General features: G+C 46.1%; 1 protein-coding gene across 2 annotated transcripts in view; it reads right to left on the bottom strand.

Annotated features, from left to right (window-relative positions):
- CHN1 (chimerin 1) overlaps positions 1-24,631 on the bottom strand; it is a 452,576-nt gene that overhangs the window by 32,700 nt on the left and 395,245 nt on the right. The window lies entirely within an intron of this gene.

Genomic DNA, 24,631 nt, shown 5'->3' with positions numbered 1-24,631 from the left:
GGTACAGTGTTAGACAGATTGAATTCTTACAACAAAACACTACAAGATTGATGATGCCTAAAAGAGAAGGACGAAAGTCCCTTTTCTATGTTTGCGACAGCCATCTCAGGAGGATAGAGCAGGCAGTAAGGGATCAGAGCAGCAGACTCTAGGTCAGTAGTGCAAAGGGACAAAGGAGTGTGGGGGGCTGGGGAGATGGTAAACCGGCAGGAAACACAGGGGCCAAAAGGTGGAGTGGGTAACAAAGAAAAATTGGGGAATGGGGAAGAGATGCTGGCAGTCTGCGGTGACGGTGGAACACAGGCTTAAACAAGCTAATCCATCCTGCATTCCAGCCAATTGGACTGTGCACCACCTTTCCTGAGAAATGTAAAGCGGGCAGCAACATATTCAACATGGATTACGATTCCCAAACCCAATAAATACTTTATTTATTGCATTTCCACCGGGCTCCAGGTACCAGAGGGCTTAAGGGCGCAAACATGGTACAGAACAATACAAACACACATATGAAGAGGGGCAGATGAGTTCAAACTAATGGTACAGTGGACCTGAGATTTCATCAAACTAGCAGAACAAGAAGGTTTTCAATTTATTTTTAAACAAGTCTATGGACTCATTGTCCCCGAGATCTGATGGATGGGCGTTGCAGGCTGCAGGGGCTGCTAGGTGGCAGCTCCCTGGCGGGCTTTATTTGTTTTGCAACATGCTGTTTTTAGAAGATTGGGGTTGTTGGACCTTAAGGATCTGAAGCCCTGCTTTTTCTCAATCGCCTCTGATAAACAAGCTGGCATGTGACCCGCGATACATGTGTAATGAGTAGCATCCTAAAGTGCACTCTAGCTCTGTCTTGGCTCCGACACATGGTCCTTCCATTTCAGACCCTTCACCACCCTAACTGCACCATTCTGAATGACTTGCAGCCGATTGGTATCTGCTTGTGTGATGCCAGTAAGGAGGCTGAAATAATGGTCCTTTTTTGAACCAATGATGGCTCTAGCTATGGTTTCTGCGCTCTTTTCATATATAAGTGGGCGGAGGTGTCTGAGAAACTTTATGCAATAAGAATGTGGAGATTAGGTTGCTCACTCGAGCTTTCATATTCAGGTTTTCATCCGGAATAAAGGGTTTTTACTTTTCTCTTAACCTCGATCATGCAGTTGTCAATATTAAAAGGCATTGACCATCGGGCCTAATTTGGCAAGCCTATTGGCCATTCTCACAATCATAAGCTCAGTTTTCTCGCTATTCAAGGCCAATCCATTCAATACCATCCAGGTATGGATAGTATGATGAGCGTTGTTGACATTGTTCTCATCAGTACTGTGTGAGCCTGATTATAGGGATGACACATTGTGTGTCATCTGCGTAGTTGGCAAATAAAATTCCCTCCTGTTCTAGTAGGTTGAAGAACGGTACCAAGACGATATTATAAAGTAATGGTGAAACGCATGCCACCGGAGGTACCCCGTAGGTCAGAGGGGCCGGTTTCGCCTCTGCCAGCCCACTAGCAACCCTCCCTTGCCTTCTACTCAGAAAGGAGGTAATCCACTGCGTGGCATGGTCCGAATAAAAGGCGAAATCCCTTAACCTGGTGATCAAGATGGAGTGATCCACCAGGTCAAAGGCCGCCGACGGCCTAAAATCATAAGCAAGGACATTTCACCATTATCCATCAATTGAAGCAGCTGTGATTTCAGGGCAAAAAGAGCAGTCTCAGTTCCATGATAGTGCACAAACACCAATCGGGATTCAGGCAACATCTGTGAGCTGTTAAGATGTAGTGAGGTGTGGTTGTAAGCAACCCTACCCAATATTTTCAAGAGAAACAGTGTTTGTGATGGGCCTGTAATTTGTCACGGTCAGAGGACATAGATTAGATTTTTTTTTAACAGGAGGTGGGGGTGATCCATGCATTCTTGACGACCTCTGGACACAATTTTGGGCAAAGGAGGTATTGATGAATTTGGTAAGGGAATGGCTGCTTATTGGAAGCCTACTTGTGTCATTAAAATGAAAGCAATCTACTTAATTTCAGAGACTGACATTTTAAAAATACTTCCTTGAAAACATTACTTTCTAAATGACAGTTGAACGAAGGACTGCTGCCGGTACAGAGTCTATGCAAGACAATCATTTCAGCCAAATCCTGAATGGATACCCATTACCTGGAGATCTTTCAAAAGGCACGGGGGTAGAGGTTGAGCTGGTAAAACAGCCCACAGTGATGCTACAAGCCAGCCTTTGGCATCCAGCTCTCTCGTGCTCATTAAATTCCAATGAGTATAGCAGATGGCTGACAGTTTCCTGGGATGGAAATGTGTCAATTTAAAGATAAACACATCTGATGAACAGCGTGTGGGAAGCTGCTCCTTTGCATCAGTATTTCAAATTGTGCACATGCATAAATGACATGTTGTGGGTCTAACAACGTATGCAATTCTCAAAGAATTATAATGGCACATAAGGTAAACTAAAGTGCAGGCCAAGAATGCCTCAATTGGTGGCGACACCTGTATTTTTTTGTCAAAGGCATTTCAGCGATTTTACCAAAAGGCAAAGCAAAGCTTTGCACATCAACATCAAAGAAATGCAAGTTTCCCCCATCGGTTTCCACAACCCTTACCACCATCCCAGCCACACTCCACAATAGATTCTGCATGCGGTAACTAGCACATATCAACATGGAAGTTAATCGTTAGAAGAGGAAGCACCTCAGGTTCTATGAGAGTATTATTAGCCATACAATTGATCCTGTATTCTCTTGCTACCAGAGGTCGTCCCCGGACTTCAAAGAGAGCAGAGTCCCAATATCCCATTCAGCACTCAGTGTCGAGATCAAAGAGATTGACAGCTCTTAGACGGGTTGGGTATGTGAGCCCTCTATAATCAGATGGCACAAACTTAAAACCAGAATTGTTTGACATTCTAACAAATCTGTTGTCCCCTTTTCCATGGCTTACAGGTTCCACTGCCACCATATGTTAAGGAGTGGTGCATCAATTTGCCTTACATTAGTGCCGATCACCAGCTTTGATACCAGGAGCATCCGGGTTATAATCTTGCCCTTTATTGAATGCAGAGTGTAGGTCCACTAAAGCAGGAGTCCAGAAGAACCGCCCCAGGATCCCAAGGGAAATTCATGATTTTGATAGAGTACCAATCTCTTCACTCAAAAAGATATCAATGTGGGGCAATCCCAACAGCTCCTCAAACCCAACATGAATGCAAACAGTCACCCACCGGCCCCACTTTAATGTGCTAGGGACGCATGTTCAGGCAGTCTCTAAAAAGCAGAGAAACCAGAATAATACATACATCCAATGTCCAGGATTACAAGCATGGAGGGAAACCAGGGGCCTGTGAGTGACACCATCAATGACCAATGCGGCACACACTCCACACAGTGCCTGCCCACCACCATGAAACTGAAGCCCCTTGGAGAAGGGGGCGTCAACAGTATGAAAATCACAGGTTGAAGTCAGCTGTAGTCTGTCAGAGATGTATAACATGTGGGTCCTTGCTAAAGGTTCATGAACAAGGAAGACTGGTAAACAAATGAAGCAACAGACCGACGGGTAGCAGCGGGATAAGAGGACACATTCCCAGCAGGCAGGCAGAAACCCCCACTGAGGCAGGGAGGGGGAAACATAGGTACCTTGGTAATCGTCCTAGCATGTAACTTGAGGAGTAGCAATGGCCCCATAATGCTCCCCAAGACACAAGTTATAGTAAGCCTGGTTATGTATAGAGAGGAAACAGTCCCCTAAATCAAACATCCAGCTGCTAGCTGGACCGAAGAACAGTTGACAGAGTGAGGAAAAAAAAGGCTTTATGCTCATTCCGAAACAGATCTACAAAGAGATAGCCCTTAACTCTAGGAACAGCATTCCATTTCAGGCACCAAGAAACCAGAAGGTCTGGCTACCACTACGCGCACACAGATGTATGGAGTAGCAAACAAAAAGGTGTTTGCAGATCTGACTGCTCTTATGGGGGGGTAACGCTGAAATCTTTTGAAAATAAAAGAGGGGCTGGTCTAATATTGGATTTATTAACATGAGAGGGGCATGAATGTGGTCCACTCACTGGCCCTCAAGAAAGAGTATGTCATACTCCTAGAGCTACAGCAAAGCTTGGCTAATTGAGAAAGGCTGAGGCTACAGTAGATTAAACTCTTTGTAGCCTGGCTAAGGAGTAGTTTGCCAGTCTTATGTCGGCTCCATTGGAATAATCTAGCCTGGACTGGATATTACAAGTGCACGGGAGGCTGTGAAAAGCTGTGGTTTAGTAGGAAATTCAAAAAGAGGTCTCAGAATTGTAAGATAGATGCAACATTACCGAACATCTGGTAATTTGTGAGTTAAAGGCAAGCCAGCTGCCTAGGATGATAACCAGGTTCCTTACTTCCTCACCCGTGACAGGGGTCATTTGCCTAACAATGGGGCCCAATGGTCTGAATTCAAAAGATGGTGGGATCCAAACACTATAGCCTCCGTCTGAATTGGGTTTGTAAGTTATAAAAAGATATATGAAAACATCTAGTTCTGTCCAAACAGAACTTCAGGGTCCTGGCTGCATCCACATTGCTTTGTCTGCATGAAAATCAGTATAGGATTCCTTACAGAATTAAGCCTGCAAATACTTTTTTTTAATTTTTTTTTTATTTTGTAATTTTATAGTTTGGTTTACAAACTTTTAAAAACAAAAAAAAAACTCTTCTCACAGATTTTACCACAAGATACAAAACGCAATCACTTGTCACAGACTTTAGCATTGTCATTTGTTTTCAGCATCCCCTTTGACATCATCTTTCACGATTTCATCCAAGTAGTCAATTATTCGACAGGTCAGCGGTACGTTTTTCCCTCCAAGGATATGAAACCACCAATCTTCCATATTTGAGTTCCTCGGGGCGTATTTCCCTAGGTGTAGTGTTCATTGGCTCTTAAGGTCCGCACATTCAATTATTAAATGTTTGGTAGTTTCTACTTCGCCCTTACATACTCTGCATAGGTTGTCACCTGTATCCTTGGCGTGTGTTCTGAATAGTTGATCTTTTGTTCTGCAGGCATTTAGACGCAGTTTCATAAAACTGTCACGATGGTGTCTTGATGGAAATTGTTTTATGTACGCCGGTATTGAGTCTAGCCCATTTGCAGCTGGTCCCAGGTATAATGCAGATGCTAAGTTATTGTATCGTTCTGTGTTTAGAATCCATTGCCATTGTTTTATTTATTTTTTTCCAGTTTCAGGGCGATTTATCAACATCTCCAAGGTGATATCTGCGCTGACTAGTATTTTTTTTAACGCTTTCTTTCCAATAATAATAATAATAATAATAATAATTTGGCATTTATATAGCGCTACGAACCCTCAGGTATCTGAGCGCTGCTTATTATTACCCACAGTGTGTGGTGCTCATTTATCGACCTCGGAAGGATGAAACGCTGAGTTTGGCGCTGCCGGGATTCGAACCTGTGGTCGCAGGCTCTGCACTGATGTCAAAGCAAGCGCTCTACTCGCTGTGCCACTTGACCGGATAATCATTATCAGAGAACTCGTGTGCTCGCTTTGGCAGTTTTTGAAGATTTCGTAAGCCGGTTCTGGAGGGCTTAAGTTCATTTTCCTTAGGAGTGAAATTGATTTCCATAGGACTGTTCCTTGCAGGGAGTCTAATACCAGCTCATTTCGAATTTTGATCACCGAGATGTAATTTGGTAGCCTCAAAACCTTTCTCTAAAATTTACCTTCTAGGTATGGCCATATTCTGTGATGTAGATTCCAAGCGGATTCTGCGCCATACGTTAGTGCCGGTGTTACCTTTAGTTGGTAAAATTCCCGTACGGTTAGCATCGTAAATTTCCCATATAGTCTATGCAGTTTTGTAGCTTGTAGTGCAAATGTCAGGGTCCGCTGTATTAGATCTTTTGACCATGCCCATTCTCTTATTGATGTGTTAAATAAAATGCCCAAATATCGTATTTCTTTTGTTTTTTCTGTAGTTTCCGCTGCAATTGACCATTTGTAGGGGTTATTCCTTTTTCCTGCCGTCGAACCAATCGACATAATCTTGGTCTTTGCTGTGTTAATGCGCAGTTTATTTTTGCGCATGTAATTGTCAAGCGCTGTTAGCAGCCTTTGCAGGCCAATCTGCGTTTGGTCGGCTAGGACTATATCGTCAGTGTATGTGACACCTCTTATTTGATGGCTATTTACTTTCGGAGGAAAGCAATTTACTTGGTTTAAAGCAGATGGGATATCAGCGATAAAGAGCTTGAAGAGCAGCGCAGCTAGAGGGCACCCTTGTTTCACACCCGTGTTTGTCACAATGGGACTTGTCAGGTCTCCGTGTTGGTTCAGTCGTACCCTGATTGAGGTGTTTGTATGCAGAGCAATTATAGGCTGTAAGATCTCTTCAGGGCAGCCCCAGCTCCTCAATTTCTTCCACAGTAGCTCACGGTTTATCGAGTCGAAAGCTTGACGCATATCGACAAAAGCTAGGTGTATGTTTCTTTTTTGTTTTAGCGCTTCTAGTTTTAACAAGTTCAATATTACTAGGTTCACTTCGGTCCCCACTCCTTTGGTGAACCCAGTTTGTCGAAGGTCCAGGCGGTTTGATTTCGCGGCCCAGTTTGCCAACTTCTGCTGCAGAAAGGATGCCATTATTTTACCAATCGTGTCTAACAACGCGATTGGTCGGTAGTTGGAGGGGTCCTCGCGTAGGCCTTTTTTATAGATTGGCACTATTATTGCCATGGTCCATGACTGAGGGACTTTTTTTTCCGTTGTGATGTGATTAAATACAATCTCAATGAAGCAGGACCATTCTATTTTATTCTTTTTTAGCATTACATTACTAATTCCGTCTGGTCCAGCCGCTATAGAGTTTTTGAGTTTTGAGATTTTTTGTTTATATCTTCAAGTTGCTCAGACTTGTCCCACTTTACTTGAGTGATATAGTTGTCATTGTCTGTGCATTCACTGTTGGTGAAGAATAGTTTTGAGAAATGATCTACCCAAGTCGCCTCGGCTACCCCATTAGCCAGCTTTAAGTTCTGAAACGGAGCTTCGTTATTCAAGATCGCCCAGGTTTCACTTGAATTTTTTGTTACTATTAATTTTAACATCAGAGCTCCTCTTTCCTGATCTCTCATTGAGGCAAATGATTTTTTCCAATTATGGTATTGTTTTCTTTTTTTGATCAGCAGTAGAGTTTGTGGGCCGAAATTTTCCTTTAGTTTTCTTATGTATTTCCGTACCTCTTTTTTTTTTCGTTGATCAGTGTACTGCACTTATATTTATGTTGTTACTCGTTTTCCTTCCTTTGGGTAAATGAAATTGCATCAGCAGAGGCGTATAGTTTACCAGAGGTACTACCTCGTCATTCTCCGATCGTAGTTTCGCAGTCATATTTGAGATTTGTTTTCTATTTAATCTCAGGCGATTGCCAGCTTGATTTGTTTCGAGGGAACCAGTATAAATCCTGTCAGCGGTGTACTGGTCCGTTTGCCAAAGAAGCACTAGCGCATCGTGATCGCTTCTTGTCGTTGTATGCATGGAAAGATCGAGAACTTGGTCCCAGAGATTTGCAGAGACCCAGATGTAATCCAAGGTTTTGTGTAGGCCCATGTTATGCCACGTATGATGAGGCGGAAAGTCACCTGTTAGGTTTCCATTTGTCATCATGCAATTCCTCATTTGCATGGCCTGAATCCATTTTTTTACATCTGATTGAACCAATTTCTCCTGTAGTAAAGCTTGCATTTGATCGAAGTTGTGTATCGATTAGATCAGCAAGATTTAAATCGCTGCATATTAGAATCTTCAGGTCATTATGTTTGAGCTGTCCTTGATCTATTATTGCTGTTATTGAATTAATGAAATGTTTAGTTGAAATCTTAACTGGGTTCCAGTATACATTAACTACTAACATATGTTACCTTGCTTCAGCTGCGTGGCATTTTAGTTGTAACAGTGTGCTTTGTACAAATGGGTTTGGATTTTTTGATTCGATCACTTCCCACCCTTTTCCTTGTTTGACCATCGTTATCAGCCCAGGAAATGGGCGCCCCAGTCTGTTTTTGATTGCAGGGTTTGCGAGAACTAGGTAGCCATCTCTCGTGGCTGTCTCACGCAACCAAGTTTCTTGCAAACATATGATCAGATTCAGTTCTAGGTCTATTGAGAACTCGTTGAAAAGATGGTCAAAACCTGTTGTATTCCAGGATACAAGTGTTGAGTGATCTCTCTTTACGTCCATTCATTGCTAAACTGGATTTCTTTCCGATATTGTGGCAGAGGTGTTTCCGTTTCTCTTCGTGTCTCCATTATTTCTGAATTTAGAGGGGTTTGTAGAAAGTTTCATCGTTTCCCTGAGCTTCGCTCTTACCAGATCCTTAGCTTTTTCGTTTGGGGAGGATCTTTGGTTGTCTCTTGGAGAATTTTTTGGCGAAGCCGCTTCTTGTTTTACTTCAAATCCAAAAAACAACAGTTCTTCTGAAGCCGCCAGAATTGCTTGGCGCACTGCGTGAGATTTTATATGCAGCAATACTATGTCGGTGCTGCGTTCGGACACATATTCTACAATTTTGATGTCATCTGTAGTTATGGTCCGTAGAGCAGGAACACTCTGCAGTAAATTTAGGATGTTCCGGCGACGGCGATTTAGATTCATTGAATCATTGTCTGCCAGTACATTCTCGAGTCTCAGTTTACTCACGGATTCATTTGTCTCCTTATTTGTTTCGATGTGCACACTTCTATTTATTTTGGATCGTTGAGCTGCTGTGAATTTGGGATTTGGGTTTAAGTTGGAGTGTGCGTTTGGTGTCGTCCCAGCAGCAGTTTGCTTGTGGGTTTTTCCCTGCTGAAAGCCATCATTGCTGCTGAGTCTTGGGGACTTTGCCGGATTGTTGAGTGCCTGTTTGTCTACTACTTTTGTGGTTGTGCCCAGGTTTAGGTCTGAGTTTTCGTCTTGTTTTCTTTTCCGATTTGGTCTTTTTTGTTGGTTTGTCTGCTCAGACGTAGTTGCCAGGTGTTGACTTCTGTTTTTGTCAGGACTCGACAACGTCATTTGACTAGCTTCGTCCTCCAAACTCACTGAGTAGGTGGATAGATCTGCGAGATCGATTGATGAAGATGTGGAGTGAAGTTCACTACCTTCCGACTCACGACAAGCTCGTTTTTTCAAGTTTCCTTTATCGGGTACCGTTTGCTCGTTGATATCATTCGAAACTTTTTGCTTTTTCTTTGCATGGGCTGTTGGTTTTAAAACTTCACGGTCAAACAAACCAGGCCTGGTGGGGGGGGAGTCAGATTTCTTAAGAATTTTCTGGAACTAGTCGTATGCTTCTTTGCTCCTGCCTTTTTAGTATTTGTGCTCTTTTTTCCTGTCTTTATGTCCTTTTCTTTAGTTTCTTTGCTTAGAATGAATAAAGTCGACTTTGCTGGACCTTTAAACATGTCGAACGTCAAGGGTGTGTTTTTTTTTCCAGTCGGGTCATGCGCATCAGTTTGTGAGGCTGGTAGGGAAGTTTTTACTGGATTTTGATGGTTCGAAGTCGACGGGAGCTGACTTGCTTGATGTGGGATGTTTGGTTCTTGCACTTGTTGGGGGTCGTGATCACTTTCCACTACCACGACCCGTGTTGCTAATTTGTCGTTCGTTCCTGCCGCCTTTTGTTCTAACTGTAATGGCTGCCCGGGTTCTATGGAGGTTTGTGTACTTACTGATGCAGAGCATTTTTTGTAGGGGGCTACAACTGCATGCCCGGTCGTGTCATTGGTCCTGACGACCGCTGTCTTTGCTTCTTTGGTACCGTGAATTTCATTTTTTTCCTTTTCATCTTCTCTGTACCGCAGCCATGACATGCATTCTAGCACAGCCTTCATCAGGATTTCCTTCTCATGATTGTCGCGCATTGTTAGATCGGTTAGCCTTGATTGCCAAGCCGCTGTTTGTTCTATTTCCTTTTCCATGCGTGCTAGTAGCTCACCATTTTGAATTTCCATTTTGTTTAGTTTTTTGTTTATGTTGGTTAGCATGGAGCCCTGTGTCGTGATCGCGTCACCAAGCGATTCATATAGCTTGGTGAAAGGAATGAGAGCCAAGGAGGTGGCAGCTAGCACATTGTTGTGTATTTGAATAGCAGCGGCCGTTGATATGTTTGGTTTGGAGGTGGCCTTTGTTTTTTCTTCGTTATTAGCTAAGCCACTTGAATCGTTATGATTTATGCTTGCAGTTGTGGTATCAAAAGTCTTTTCCGCCATGCTTGTGTTTAAGTTTGTTTTTGGCATTGTGTTTGTTACATACACTAGCTCGTCTTTTTTTTGTGAAGAAGATGATTGTGTACATTGACGTGCTGGATGTGTGAAGCTGCTATTTTCCAGAATGTTAGAGTTGTGTAGCTCCCAGTCATTACTACTGGTGCGTCTGTCCTTTTTTTTCAATTTCAAATGGGTTTCTGTTAGTTTTTGCTTCATTTCTTCGAAGTCTTCTTTCATTTTCTTCATTAGCTGCGATTCCCTTGCGGCTTCTTCGTGAGTCAAGTTATGAACACATACCGTTGTAAGGGGCGGATCTATTTTTGGTGGGCATGTGCCCATGTCCTCCGCTTGCATGTGTCGCAGAATTTTTGCGACATGTACTGTGGGTTTTTGCATCAGTCTATCATTAGAGATCCTTTCATCACTGACAACATTCTGTGTTTTATTTACAGGAGAGGCGATGTCTCTTTCATAGTCCAATTTCCATTTGGATTTTGCCGCTGTCATCTTGGCTAGCTGTTCGATCGTACTTGTGTTTGTCGGCAATATATTCGGGATGGGTGACGTATTTCTTGCTACAGTGGGATCTCTACTTGCTGGGTTTGAGGAATCGCCATTTTCCATGTTGTCTTCATATTTATCAAGGCAATCTTGTCCCTGGGAATTTTCATCTTCTATTACAGCGCTGTTTGCTAATTTTCGCGCCTCCTGGGTGCTTCCATTTGGCCGTGTCAACGGTGATAGGGCAATTGAGACTTCTAACAGTTCTCTGTCTGATTTATCTAACCTTGAGGGCCGTGGTGAAACAGTTTTGTGTAGTTGATTCTTTCCATTGGATGTTACCAGTTCGGCGCACCTCATGTCATTATTTGACTCTTGAGTTTGGTCCAAGTCTATTTGCGTTTCTACTCGAGGCGCTTGTTGTGCGCTCGAGCAAATGTCTTTTACAGGTTTGTCTGTGAGTCTCGAGGGACTGGGAGGAGTTTGGTCATTAGACTCATTAGAGACAGTGAATTTACTTGCAAGCTTGTCAAGGGTCCAGGTGTTCAAACTCGCAATCACTAATGTCGAGAGCCGCTGAATCTTCGCAGCATTTTCTTCTCCCCTCTTTCGCCCTTAGTGTCTCGTTTGATTGTGCTCTATCGATGGACATCGAATTGTCATCTAGCATCTGACTAAGAGCTTGCATGGGAGTGCATGTTGTACGTGAGTCTGGAGTGGGCAAACCTGGAGAGTTACCATAAGGGTTTCTATTTGTTAAGGCAGGTGAGCTAGGTGTTTGCATATTTATGAGCAGCTCGTGCGAGTCGGTGTAGTTTACACTGGAGTTGGAAAGCTCCAGTGTCATGGCAAGGGGAGCTAATTCCTGGGTTTTACCCCTGTTGTTTTTAGCTTTTAGGCACGTTTGTGGGCCAACGTCTTGCATGATCCGACTCACCTCACCTCTCCTCTCCTGCAGACTGAACTCTGCCGAACTCTGCGCGTTCCCGTGGTTTTTAAGGTTGGTTGGGCTTTTTTTCCTTAAAGCCACACCAACACCAGGATCGACAGAGAAAAAAAAAAAAACAAACACAAGAAGAGAAGCCCGTCGCTGCAGCTCCTCACTTGTCAAGGGTCTCCTGCAGACTGAACTCTGCTGAACTCAGCGCGTTCCAGTGGTTTTTAAGGTTGGTTGGGCTTTTTTTCCTTAAAGCCACACCAACACCAGGATCGACAGAAAAAAAAAAAAAACAAGAAGAGAAGCCCGTCGCTGCAGCTCCTCACTTGTCAAGGGTCTCCTGCAGACTGAACTCTGACGAACTCCGCGCCACTTATACTACTGGCAGAGGTAACTGGTAAGGCAGTCTGAGAAGAGGAGGTGAAGGTCACGAGAAGCATTAGGCTCAAAGGGGGTTGCCTTACCAAGGATTCCAAAACTAAATTCACGGCTCACTGAAGTGGGGGTTTGCTGAGGGGGGAAACGGTGAAGGAGGCCATCAAAGTGACTTCTGATTGCCTCATTCCAAAGAGAAAAAGATAATATCTCCCCTGTTCAAGTATGCGGCAAGAACCAGAGGAGGTTTACAAACGTCCATTTTAAAGCTTGTTTTAACAACCGTGGGATTAACATTTAACTCATAACCAATATGAGAGTTTGTAGATATTTTATTCATATCACAGTTGTTGGATTTGTAAAACAGTGGTGGAGTTTGCGTCTGTATGTAAGAAAGGTATCCCATTGATTATTCACTCCCTTAAAAGCATGGTCTTTAGTTTTTCCTCACTCCCTTGGTTTAGCGCTGCCTCTCTGAGAAAGTTAAAAAAGTCACTCAGACTCTAGGATTTTTGCAGTCTCTCAAAAACCTTTCTTTGTATATATCTTTGTTGGCAGGATGTAGGGTCGTCAGGGCCTCGCTTGCCGCATTGAGCTCAGCTACCAGGTTTCACCATCCTGGGACTCATGTTGTCTGAAGTGGGTCACACACAAGATTTTGTACTAACACTTGGATCTGAGGTACTTCCACTTTGCCCTCCTCTCGGATCTCAGCAATACTCCGCTCAGATTTGAGCTTCACTTGAGAGGATCTTTCCTATTCTCTGGTTTCTCATTAACTTGGGGCCCACCCAAAAAGTTCTTCCTTTCCCTTTCCTTTGCCCCGGTCCTTCTGCACCAGTTTAGAAGTAACGCACTTACAGAGGACTTCAAGGGCATTCCACCCTTCTGCCTCAGCCCAGTACTCGCTCCCCTACTCTCCTTCCTGATGTGCTGCCCCTTCCACTTCTCTCTCCCACCGTCTCACCACTCCATCCTGTTCCTCCCTATGTATACGTTCTTCCTCCTACTACTCTTCTTCCCATTTCTTCTTGCTCACACAAATTATCTAACTTCCAGGAGTCCCAGCTGTTGACCTCGATTTTATACACCTCCGGGAAGCCTAACCTGCACCTCAGTGGGGGGGGATTGGTGGCAGCTGGGGAGGAATTGGGAGTGGAACGCTAAGCAAATTACAGATCCTGAATGTACGCTTCACAGTTTTGCAGGCAACCTTGCGGCTCTGCATTCTGAGGGATTACAAATGTGTTCTGCTATCTCGGAATACAGCAGTCTCCCCGCCATTGCTGCTCAACTTGACGAAGACCCCGCTGAAGAAGGTTTGCAAGGATCTGCCCCTGTGGACAGAGTGCAACTGGGCATCCTCCCAGTACACCACCTTAACTATACGGTATTGGCTCAAAATGTCACCAATAAAATGCTGATTACACCAACCAAGGGGAGGAGGGGTTGCAGGGGGTGTCTGGCACTCTCCTTATTCAGTGGAATGGGAGTCAGGGGTTGCAGAGGTGTCCCCCGCGTCCATTACATGGTAATCAGGGGACAAGAATAACAAAAAGGACAAGAATAACAAAAAAGACAAAAGGAACCTGCAGCGCCACCTCTGACCCACAGACGTGTGCCCCTGAAAGAGAAATAGAAAAGAAAAAGGAAAGCGGGTATGGGGCTAAGGGAATAGGTGATCTATGTGATCACTGTGCCTTGTCTTTCGGCGGCGCAGTTATCACAAACATCCAGCTATACACATGCTTTGGTCCTCCTTAAACAACTGCTCTCTGATGGACTTGTGAGCAGCTTGCACCTTGTTCCCTACATTTCTTCTTGCTGATTGCAAGTCATATTCTAGGGATCCAGGGTGGATCTGAGGCACCTTTCTGGCTCAGACCACACACGGCTAGCATTCGGTTGGAGGCCTCCAGTGCAAGCCTTGAGGAGCAGAAGGTTGTTTCTAACCTCTGGTTTCGCCAGCCCCCATTCCCTAGCCTCCCAACTGAGACTTTGGGCCTCATTACGACCCAGGCGGTAGAGTGATAACGGCGCCAGTAGAGCTGCCGGTGCAGTTATCACTCTACCGCCTCATTACAAGGTCTGCTCACGGGTGCTGCTAAGGACATCTGGTCAGACCAGGTGTGCTTAGCGGCTCCCGCTAGCAGACCAGGATGCCAACAACGGGCCCGTCATTAACAGGCCAGTTGTTAGTATCCTCCCCATTCCCATTGTGCCCTATGGGGGCTCAAATGGGAATGGGGATGTACCGGGTCCCAAGAATGGGAATTACCGGGCCCGCTAAAGTCGGCATGGCCCGGTAATTCCCTATTTTTGGGACCCGGAGCCGGTACCCGGTTTGGGGGTAGCCATGCCGCTAAGAACAGCCTGGCTACCTACAAACTCCTAATGAGGCCCTTTGTCTTTTATATCTTATTTGGGCAGTACAGTGTGACATGATATTCTCCAAGGACTGAGTGAGGGGGTTAATATCCTTTTCCAGAGCTCAATGGCAGAAGCAGGTCCGCTTGCTTTTCTATTATTTCCTAGTTGAATCCTTCCCGACTGCACACAACTGTAATGTTGGTCTCATTACCACCATGCCCAACGCCCTGGAATGCCTTGCCCAATGCCCTGCGATCTGAAACTCCCTTGCCACATTCCGCAAAGGCCTCAAAACCACTTTGTTCAACTGGCCCACCCGATTGCCAACTGTATTCCCCTGATACTGACAATAGTAACTAAGTATTATGAATAGTTGTTACTGTACCTGCAACTCTTTCAAATGCATATAAAAGCTCTTTGTTCCACAGTAACCAGAATTGATTCTTGTCCTGTTACATGTAAAAGATTTTTCTTGCAACAGCGCCACAACGCCTTAGGGCTGCTGTGCGCTATAAAAATGCTAATAAATAAATAAATCCCAAGTGTAAACTAGCTCAGCATTCAAGCCATTATGTTGAGCAGTGGTAGGGGGGGATGAAGAATCCACCCTCTGGCTTGGAACAGGAGGTCCTTCCTTATAGGAAGGAACTAGGAAGACACTGTCCAGCAATCGTAGCATCAGAGTATTAAAACCGGTATGGTCAGTTTGGGGCAATCAGAAACTCATGTTCATACTGTGTCTGAACTCCTGAAGAAATATGTGGAACAATGGTATCGGAGGAAAGGTTTAGAGGAACTAGCCCAGTCAATACAGTAGAAAGGTGTGCCCTAAGAAATGTTGACCATTCGCCATCCACGACACCACAAACTGACATGTCCGATTGTGTCTTTTAGCAAATCAATCTGTCTGAGGAACGGCCCACGGGTGGAAAGCGGTCAGAGCTACATTCTGGTGGAGTTTCAAATTGCGAGCGGAGCGGCAAAGTCTATTGAGTGTCTGCCTCTACGGCAGCCTGGGCATGAACAATCAATGTTTTCCGAAGCAGAGAGCCAAGGCCGTATAACCATCATGCCATCAGTGTGCAAATGTCCTTCTGCACGTGCACATAAAAGATTTCTGTATGCTCAAATGTTGACAACTCATCAAAAGAATGGGCAGAGAAACCTTCACGAGGATAATGGCCTTCAGTTCCAGCACTTGTAACTGCCCGATTTTTCCTGCCCAGATCAAATGAGTGCATGTGTAGAAAGGATACTGCGGGGGCAGCAGGGGGCAACCAAACGCAGAAGCTTAGTTGTCAAATAAACCTAAGGGAGATGACTCTGAAAGGGGACAAGAAGGAAAAGATGGCCCACTGTAATCCGCCAAAGTAGAACCTGTAACAGCAGTGGGGAAACCTCCAGTAGCTTGTACTAAGACGGTCAGTGGCGGTCTCACTGAAATTGGATTTCCCACCCCGAGATTTGCAAAGGGCACCATATGTATCCTAGAGACCATAAGGCCCAGAAACCTTTGGAACCAGCTTGCCAGACATGTGGATTTTCTGTGGAAAACCGTGGTGGTCCGTCTCCTAGATTGCAGCAATGCCCCGTTCACTACCCAGGAGAGAAAATTTAACCATAAGTGAAGTGTCGAGCATTGTCCTGAGAAACTAAATCCACTGCACAGGGAACCAATGCCATTTTCTGTCCTTTATGTGACAGGATCAGGGCCATGACCCTGTCCTGGGGGATCACAGTCCCTGGAACCACCCCTCTCATGCAATGCGTGCTACCAATGGAACACCCCGGCCACACAATACCTTCCAGTACTGTTTCTGACAGTGTGCTCTGTTTTCTGTTCAGGACAACAACTCACAGAAGGCACCTGTGAGCGCCCAATAAAACCCAGACTAGAGCCAGGAGAATGGAACCAAGAACAGGCAGAGAATGGACTGGGAATTTCCTTGCCAAACAGAAATAAGTCACCCATCACGCCAACACAAAACACGCTCCAGGGGAATGGTGGGGCAATACAAAATGAACCGAGACTGAGGGGGTTGCAGGGGAGCAGGAGAAACGCAAAACCCTCCCGAACCGAATTGGGAAGAAAATTCACCAGCACATTAAGGAAGCTGCAAGGAAAAATGGCAGTCTGAACCGCTGGCTGCTACCACACGACCAGAGACTGCAAAAAACCCTTAACGAAAAGTGGGGAGGGTCTTCGAGGGTTTCAGAAACGTTTCACTAGTGTAACTCAGCCGTAGGTGAAAAGGCAGGCACAGATTGGCCCAGAGAATCAGATGAGCGTGGAAAAAATGAAAGTGGGGGCTAGAGGGGGAGATAGAATCAGGAAGAGGCCAGTATATAAGGGGTGGTGAATGAGAGGGAGTGTGGGTTGCACTTGCTCGGGTTTGGTTAGGTAGCAAAGTGGCAGAACAGACCAGCAAGGAGGGTGTACTGGTTGTAGGAGGAGGCGGCGTACAGAGAGAGATTGAATTGGAGGTACTCGTGAGAGAGAGTGGTACAAGATGTATGCAGTGTGGTGTGAGAAAGGGGGCGTGTGTAAAAGGTGAGTGAGACGGAGAGAAAGGGGGAGATAACATGTGGGGGAATTAGAGCCTGAAAGTGAGAGTGTATGGTGGTAGGGTGTGGCGACAGTGCAAGGCAGTAGTGGAGAGGGTGGTATGAAGGTAGTGGCAAGGGATAAATAAGCAGAGAGAGTGTGGTAAGGTGCAGATGCAGAAGAGGGGTGCAGTAAGAAGTGAGAGAGGGAGAAGGAGAGGGGACCTTGTTGCCGGAAACATTTCAGGGTGGACAATAACCTGGGAGGCCAGCTCATAGGTGTAATGCTTGCCTCTGACCTACTGCATTTCTTTCACACGTTCACAAATGGCGGCAGGGCAGGCCACCATCTTCCCGAGGGAGAATAATTAGGTACCATTTAAGTGGGCAATAAGAACAGCTGTTGTTGCAGTGCTTGAGGAGAAATCTGACAGAACTGATCAATGAATATCTCTTCGTATCAATGACATATCTGCACTATGATGGCACTAAGGTGCCAAAGTAAGCATTCTGGGCCCCTCACTTAGCAAGACACCACAATAGAGTATGAATGGTCTACTGTAATGATGTATTTTTCTGTTTATCCAACACAGAGAAAGGGGATGTTACCATTGCATTGTATAGCTTGTTATCTACCTTAAAATCGTACCCATTTCATACAGGCTGTTAATCTCTAGGTGGTTTAAGAGTCAGTAGCTAGTCTTAATCAGGCCCATCATCGGCTAAAGGGGCTCACCTGGTAGCCGCTACAGCAGAAGTGAGCAAGTGAACGTGGCCAGAATCGAGGAGATCCTCGTCGGCCGTCTTGACCACGGACCCCTTCTAACTACCCCCAAATCTTCATGCTGTCTGGGGCTCACAGATTGTTTTCTCACAAAATGAATCTGTAGATGAACACTGAATACGGCCTGGCCTTTGAGCCAGGGCACATTCTTTATGTAATACAATAAGTAGAATGTTCTGGACTGCGTTCAAGTGAAATACATCTTCGTACTTCTTGTAACTGTTACAGCCAGTCACGCCTCCTCCTCCTCCTGAAACTGAGCTCGGTGTACTAGAATAGGGCGCGTGCACTGCCCACGAGCCACACTGAGTCAGCGACCGTGCGCAATCCACTCGACATCAAGCCTATTCTTCTTTGACAAGCACTTGAATGCGCGAACATAAACCGCAGCCGCAGTTCACGCCTACCTTTAGTTTGGGCGTTTTAACAAAAACACGTCAGCGCACTTATCGTTGCATTGAATGTCATTGCATTGGCAAAGCTTGCTGGAGAGGCAAGTGTCTTTTTTTTTATAAATGAAAGTGTTGATTGTGTGTGATTGAGTGGGTAAAAGCGAGTAGGAACATCAGTAGGCGGTGGATGGGTAGGGAGAGAAATGAGAGTGCATTGTAGTTGGGTGAGTAAATGGTTCTCTAGAGGAAGGGATGGAAGGATGGGCGAGAAAGTGTATATGCGAGTGTGTGGATGAGAGAGGGGATACAATGCTGTTCGCAGTCTTTCAAAGCTTCCAAAATGTCCAGTAGTTCGGCATGCTCCTGTACTGTGTGTGCGCGCGCGGAGAAGTCCCATTCCATCGCATCAGTGCTGCAGTTGCAGCCCTTCTCTGTTACTCCATCCCACTGCTCCGGATGCGGAAGCCCTAACTTTGCAGTATGCTCTGGGCGCTATAGTAGATCCCATCTCCAGTCCAGACTCCTCCATGACACGCCGCATGGTCTCAAGCGTATTCGGTCCCACGCCACCCGCCAGTCGGGAATGACCGCTACACTAGAATGTACTGTGCAGTCAGAACACACCCCGCTCTGACCGTATCCCCACCAACACTCGAACAACCATCCGGCAATAGATGCAGTATTAAAGCATACAAGGGCGAAAGGGTAAATTGGGGTTGCACTTGGAAATTGGGCCCGCCTCCCTAGCATCAAGCGCGGCTTTCTTCCTTGATTAGACCCACACTGTTCAAAATTCATGCTTCAATCAGAAGTAGTAATGTATCAATCAAAAGCATGTTATGCTTTGCTCAGCAAATTATTTACCATGGATTTAAAAATAAAAGCCTCCTCGAGTTGTTAGCCAACTATGGTCCAGTCACCTCATCATCCTTTGTAGGAAGGGTTGTAGAATGGATGGCCACACATGAACTAAACTACACTAGTATATGCTATAACCACCTCTCTGTTAGCCAGGCCTCCGCCTTTGCTGCAGCACTGAGACAGCTACAGTAGGAGATGCCTTCCGCATGATGGATGCAGCAGGAATCTTCCTGTTGGTGATGCTGAAGCTCCAGTCAAGTTTCAACACAATTGGCCCTGGTGGTCTCTCTGCCACCTTATACCATTTGTTCAGCATAGGTGATGGGATGGTTCTTGACTGAAAACGATTATTTTTGGTCAACAGCTTCCAGTTGATCAGAATGGGATCAGCCAGGTCGATTGTATGAACATACCCCAGGATCAATCCTGTCTCATGTCTAATTTTTACTTGGTGACCTTTGAAGATCAATTTGCTAGGTGGGGTGTGTCCATGCACCAGCCCACAGGTGAGAATGTGCGTTTTCCAGCAGGTGCCAGAGATCCAGTGTCTCAACACTTGCCTCCAGGAGATAGAGGGGTGTATGAACATTTATTTTCAAATGCGGAACAACTAGAAACCCCAATTCAGTTGGTTTGTTTGTGCTAATCAATGGCTCACTTTCTTTGTTTTCTCAGGTCTCAGTTCCCGTTTCCTATTCTAGGTTTGCTTCTTCTGGTAGTCACTTCAGTATCTATTCTCATTTTGTGTTTAACAAAGTAATTCACTAGCTCAATCTTACTTTGTTTTCACCAAGACCCATCAACCTTTTTTTTTTAGAGTTGTCTGATGTTAATATTACTGCACTACGCTTTTCTTTTTCATCACTTCTACTCATGGAATCCTTGGGCCATCAGTGTATTTTCTACCCTACCATTTCCACCAACTCTGGGGTCACATGTTCGGTTTACCGGCCTGACAGGAGGAAACCTCGGTGGGGAATATTGTTGTGAAAAAGTGCACGCATTCCTGTCATCTACTGAGTAAGAGGCCGGCAATCTCAGCTGATTATTGTAAGAAGTTGATCTCGGGATCATCAAGAACGATCTCAAAGTAAATAAATTCAAGATGGAAATCATGACATGAAATGATGAGACTCGTAGCCCATCTCTGCCACTTTCCGCAGGGCCGGACGTACTCAGTAACTAACCCAGCGCAACCAAAGCAGTAACGAACCAAGCTGTCATCCTGGACTCTCATTCGCACCTCATATCAACTTGAGGGACAAGTCTTCCTTTGGCCTGCCTAGAATTAATTTGCCCAACCTGGGCTTCCTTCTTTGAGGTTGGGCCACCTTGATACTTATGTACTGTCTCAAATACCTCTGGGATACCAGCCTTGCAAACCCAAGCGTACACAGAACCAATTAGACGACTTCTGGGACGCTTGCAGCACATCAGACTCCACTGTGATTCATTGGCTACCGGTTGCCTGCTGCATGTCCTTCAAGGATGTGTGCATCATATGCCGGCCACTCCAGGACACTGACCCAGAGTGCCTACAGTCCTAACTGCACAGATGCCGGCCGATATGAATCTTCTGTGAAAATTCAAAATCCCAAATTCTTGAAATCCTGCCTGGGTGGCAATTTTTCAGTTGAAACTGCCGAGTTCTGGGACACACTTTGTTTTTTAATCAGATAGCTTCCCAGACTTCCATGCTTTTTAGAATGCTCCTAAAAGCATTCTACTCCCCTGCGCGGCTACGTCATGATTTTGTCCCTGCCAATCACAGAGCTTATTGGCGGAACAAGCCAGCAACACCCTTTACTGCATGAACATTTCCACCAACTGGGAGAGGAAATGTGCATAATAACTGATGAGCATAAACAATCTATGTGCATCATAAACTCAAAGCTGCCCGGCCTCAAGCACGCGCAGAATGCAGCGACTTCCACGGAGCACCACAAATCGAAACATATCTGTACACATCGAGCACAACTACACAGGCAAATCTCCCGCAAGCACACACATATCTACAATGCTCAGCACTACAACGCCACTCCAGTTGTGTGATGCTCAAATGAAAATGTACATAACAGAAACACCAGCAGGAAACATCTTTACATTTAATTGGGCTGAAATGCTTCTTGCCTGTAGCCGTGTGACTGAAAAATTACTGCGACACATTGCGAGTCAAGAACCATTTATTTCTGTTGGTTTTAACAAGAATGATATCTTCAGTCTCACATATCACGTACAACCTCAAAATTACCTCAAGTGTTGCCAGTATCCCCAAGTATTTAATTTGCTCGTGTGTTATAATCAATGCATTATTTGTGTCATGGGCTATTCAGAAAACAAAATTGCAATGTGTTGCATTACTCGTTTACTTACAAAGGGCTGGTTATCTATTAAGGAGGCATCCAGTCAAGTTAACGTCACAACCGTAGCAACCTCCCCGACTTAATTTAGACCATATTTGTAAGCCAGCCTCAGTAATGTCTAAAATACATGTTTAATGTACTTCACTGCACCAGCACCACACACAAAATGACGTCTGAGTGCAACCCGGCTCCCCGTTCTATGCAAATGTGTTCGTGTGATAAAGGACTACAAATCCACACCTTCAAAAGTGTATTTTGAACTTCAACAATATATATTTTTTTCAAAGTTGACAGTCCTTCTGAGGTTACCAAATCATTCCAGATGCAGTTCCAGGGCTGGAACCCTGTGATGTTCATATTAATGTCACTTCCAAGCGTGATGTAATGCTGCGATTATTTACCGGCAATCTACACTACTCCGAGTCCGACTCTTCCTCGTCACAGTACTTACCTCTGAGGTCCCTCCTTCGACCCAGGACCCTTCTTCCATTTCTTTCCGTTCTGCTATTAACACCTGCCAATGACCCACAATCCTCAGTTCCATATAACCAATTCGGAGCATGGGATCCTCCCCATAGTGAGGGTGAGGAGGATCGCCAGTACTGTGACGAGGAAGAGTAGTACTAGGAGTAATGAAGACTACCGGTAAGTAATCGTAGCATTATCTCCACGTCCCTCTTCCTTGTCCCAGCACTGCAAGCCCCACAGCAGAACCAGAGACTGGAGCAGGGTGCCACACACCTGACAAACCGAGGGCCAGAAGGCAGGAGATCAGGGGATGCAGAAGGAGGACCACCCACGGCACCAAACTAGAGGCCATGTGCCCCGGCAGAGCAAGCAACAGGCGAGCAGACAACCCACAACATCCGGTACACCAGAAGAGAACAGACTAATGGATCCACTCCAGAGGCAAGAAGAGCCACCCCATCACGGTGCAAACCAGGCCCCACAGAAACAGACTCCAAGAGGGAGAATGTAACGCAGAGATACAAACAGGGGAACCCAATTCAAGGACACAACCCCCGCCTGCAAACACACAGGGACCCCAGACCTCGAGGCCCAATGAGAACTCCCACAGCAGCAAAGCAAGTACAGAGAATGCCCCGCACCCAGCCCTGCAGCACCTGACAGGAGGAGGGGCGTAACCGGGAGACATCCACCAGACATAAACCCAAGCCCTGACACAGTTGCACCAAACCAGAAAGTTAGGTAACAACAGCAACAACCAGACACCAGTCGTCACACAAAAAACACCAGCAGGGAACATAGGCCAGAAAACAACACACCCAGCATCGGCACCCCGTCAAGCAGGGAAACCTGATGGAGAAACAAGAGACAAACAAGCAAGGCAAGCCACAAAAGATATAAGACAACCGCAAAACACACATCCACCAAGGCCAATGCATACAACACCCAAAGCAAACAGCAGGAGATACATCTGCAACCCGCAACATGCAGACACGAGGGGGGAAACAATCCTGGAGCTGACCACAGCGGGCAAGAGAGACCAAGAAGCGCAGGAAAGCAACTGGGTCTGGCACAAAGGTCACTACAAAACAAGGACATGATGACACATCCAACAGACACAGGGATTACAGACCCCGAAACCCACATCAGGCATTCCCAGACGGTCTCCCATTCAGGTAATAACCAGACCTCACACCACCTAGCTTCCGAGAACAGACGAGAACAAGCGCATCCAGGTCGGCGTGGCCATAGCAGCAGACAAGCAACAACTGCGAGAAAGGGCACCCTGAGAGACACAGACAGCATCCCAGCAATCACCACAGCGCATGCCAGAGGGCGACACAGAGAGAAGCACCACTCCCAGCGCGGCGTGGCCATACCCAGTCCAGCCACCATAACAGGACCCCAAATACAAATCCCTGTCCGCAGGTTTTAGCTGCACAAAGTGTACAGCGATCAGTCCAATATAATCAGAGAGCGGCAAACTTACATCCCTAGAACAAGCACCGCATCTGCAGCTGCAAAGACCAAATGATGAAACACTGCCAAACAGACCAACAACTCACAACCAGGCCAACCCAGACAGCAGTAAAATCAGCATTGCAGCTAGAGAGCAGGCCCAGCACAGTCAGCAGTCAGGGCGACCAGGCGACCAGACGTCCAGGTTTAGCCAGGACTGCCCCGGAATTGGGTGCTCGTCACCCATTCACAAGAGTACCCCCGCAAATGTTAGTAGGACTCCACAGCTGGCAGGCAGGAATGCACAAAAGAATTTCAGCAGTTTATGAATTAAGATAGTGAGAACGCAAGCATATAACGGAAATCTCCCATCAGCAACACCTAGACCTCCTTCACCTGCAACCTTTACTGAAGCGCAGTGCATTGACATCCACAAGACAAGAGGTAGCCCAATATTCACTTCAGGTGCTCTGTCCCAGTCCTTCAACTGTTTACATCAGGGCACCTCACCAGAAGCGGGGCAGGCCCCAATACAAAAGGACAGGCACAATACAGGCAGAAGTAACAGATGCAACCCACCAGCCAAACGGGGACAGCCGATGAAGCACCTGTGCACAGTAGCCACACTACTGGAGAAAAACAACCGGGACCCAAGATGCATGGTGCCGGTGTGCGATCGCCCAAAGACCAGGCAACCCCTGTGCACACAGCCGAACCACAGCCATGCGAGTCTGGGACCAGCACCAGCAAAGTGGGATGGCAGGGTACCACTGGCACGACCGCCCATGACCCCGAACAGCACAGGAAAGCCAGAGCGTGGGGGCTAGGAGGAGAGACATCCACCAGCCTCCGACCAAGAACACCAAAAACCGAAGGTCCCACACCATAACAACAACAGAAACAGCCATTAGATGATGAAACCCAAGAAGCGCCAATAACAAAATGTACTGTATGGTGCCGCGCATATACTTAAGAAAGGCCCCTTGAGTCACACGCTGCCAGATGATGCGAACCACTGGCAGCCATTACTGCATTCCATACCTAAGAGGCGGCTTGAACCCAAGACCCTGCGGATGGCAGACCCAGGCTCTACTTAGCCAGCCAACAGGATCCTGCACCATCTAGTACATCGCCACGCACAGAACCATTGGGGGTAACAATCCACCAGCCCCTGGAAGTAGGCGGGAGACAGCAAAACTAGCAGCATCCTAAAGGGAAAACAGGAGCCCCCCCCCCCCACTGTATCGGGAGGGTGGGCATGTATGCTGGAGAACCCCCCCACCCCATCAGCCACGGCAGGCATGCAGCC

Source organism: Ambystoma mexicanum, chromosome 9 (assembly GCF_040938575.1).
Source record: "Ambystoma mexicanum isolate Mex_15411 chromosome 9, UKY_AmexF1_1, whole genome shotgun sequence".
NCBI classification, from domain to species: Eukaryota; Metazoa; Chordata; class Amphibia; order Caudata; family Ambystomatidae; genus Ambystoma; species Ambystoma mexicanum.
The sequence above is the reverse complement of the archived record's forward strand: the minus strand, read 5'-3'. Positions and strand labels throughout refer to the sequence as shown.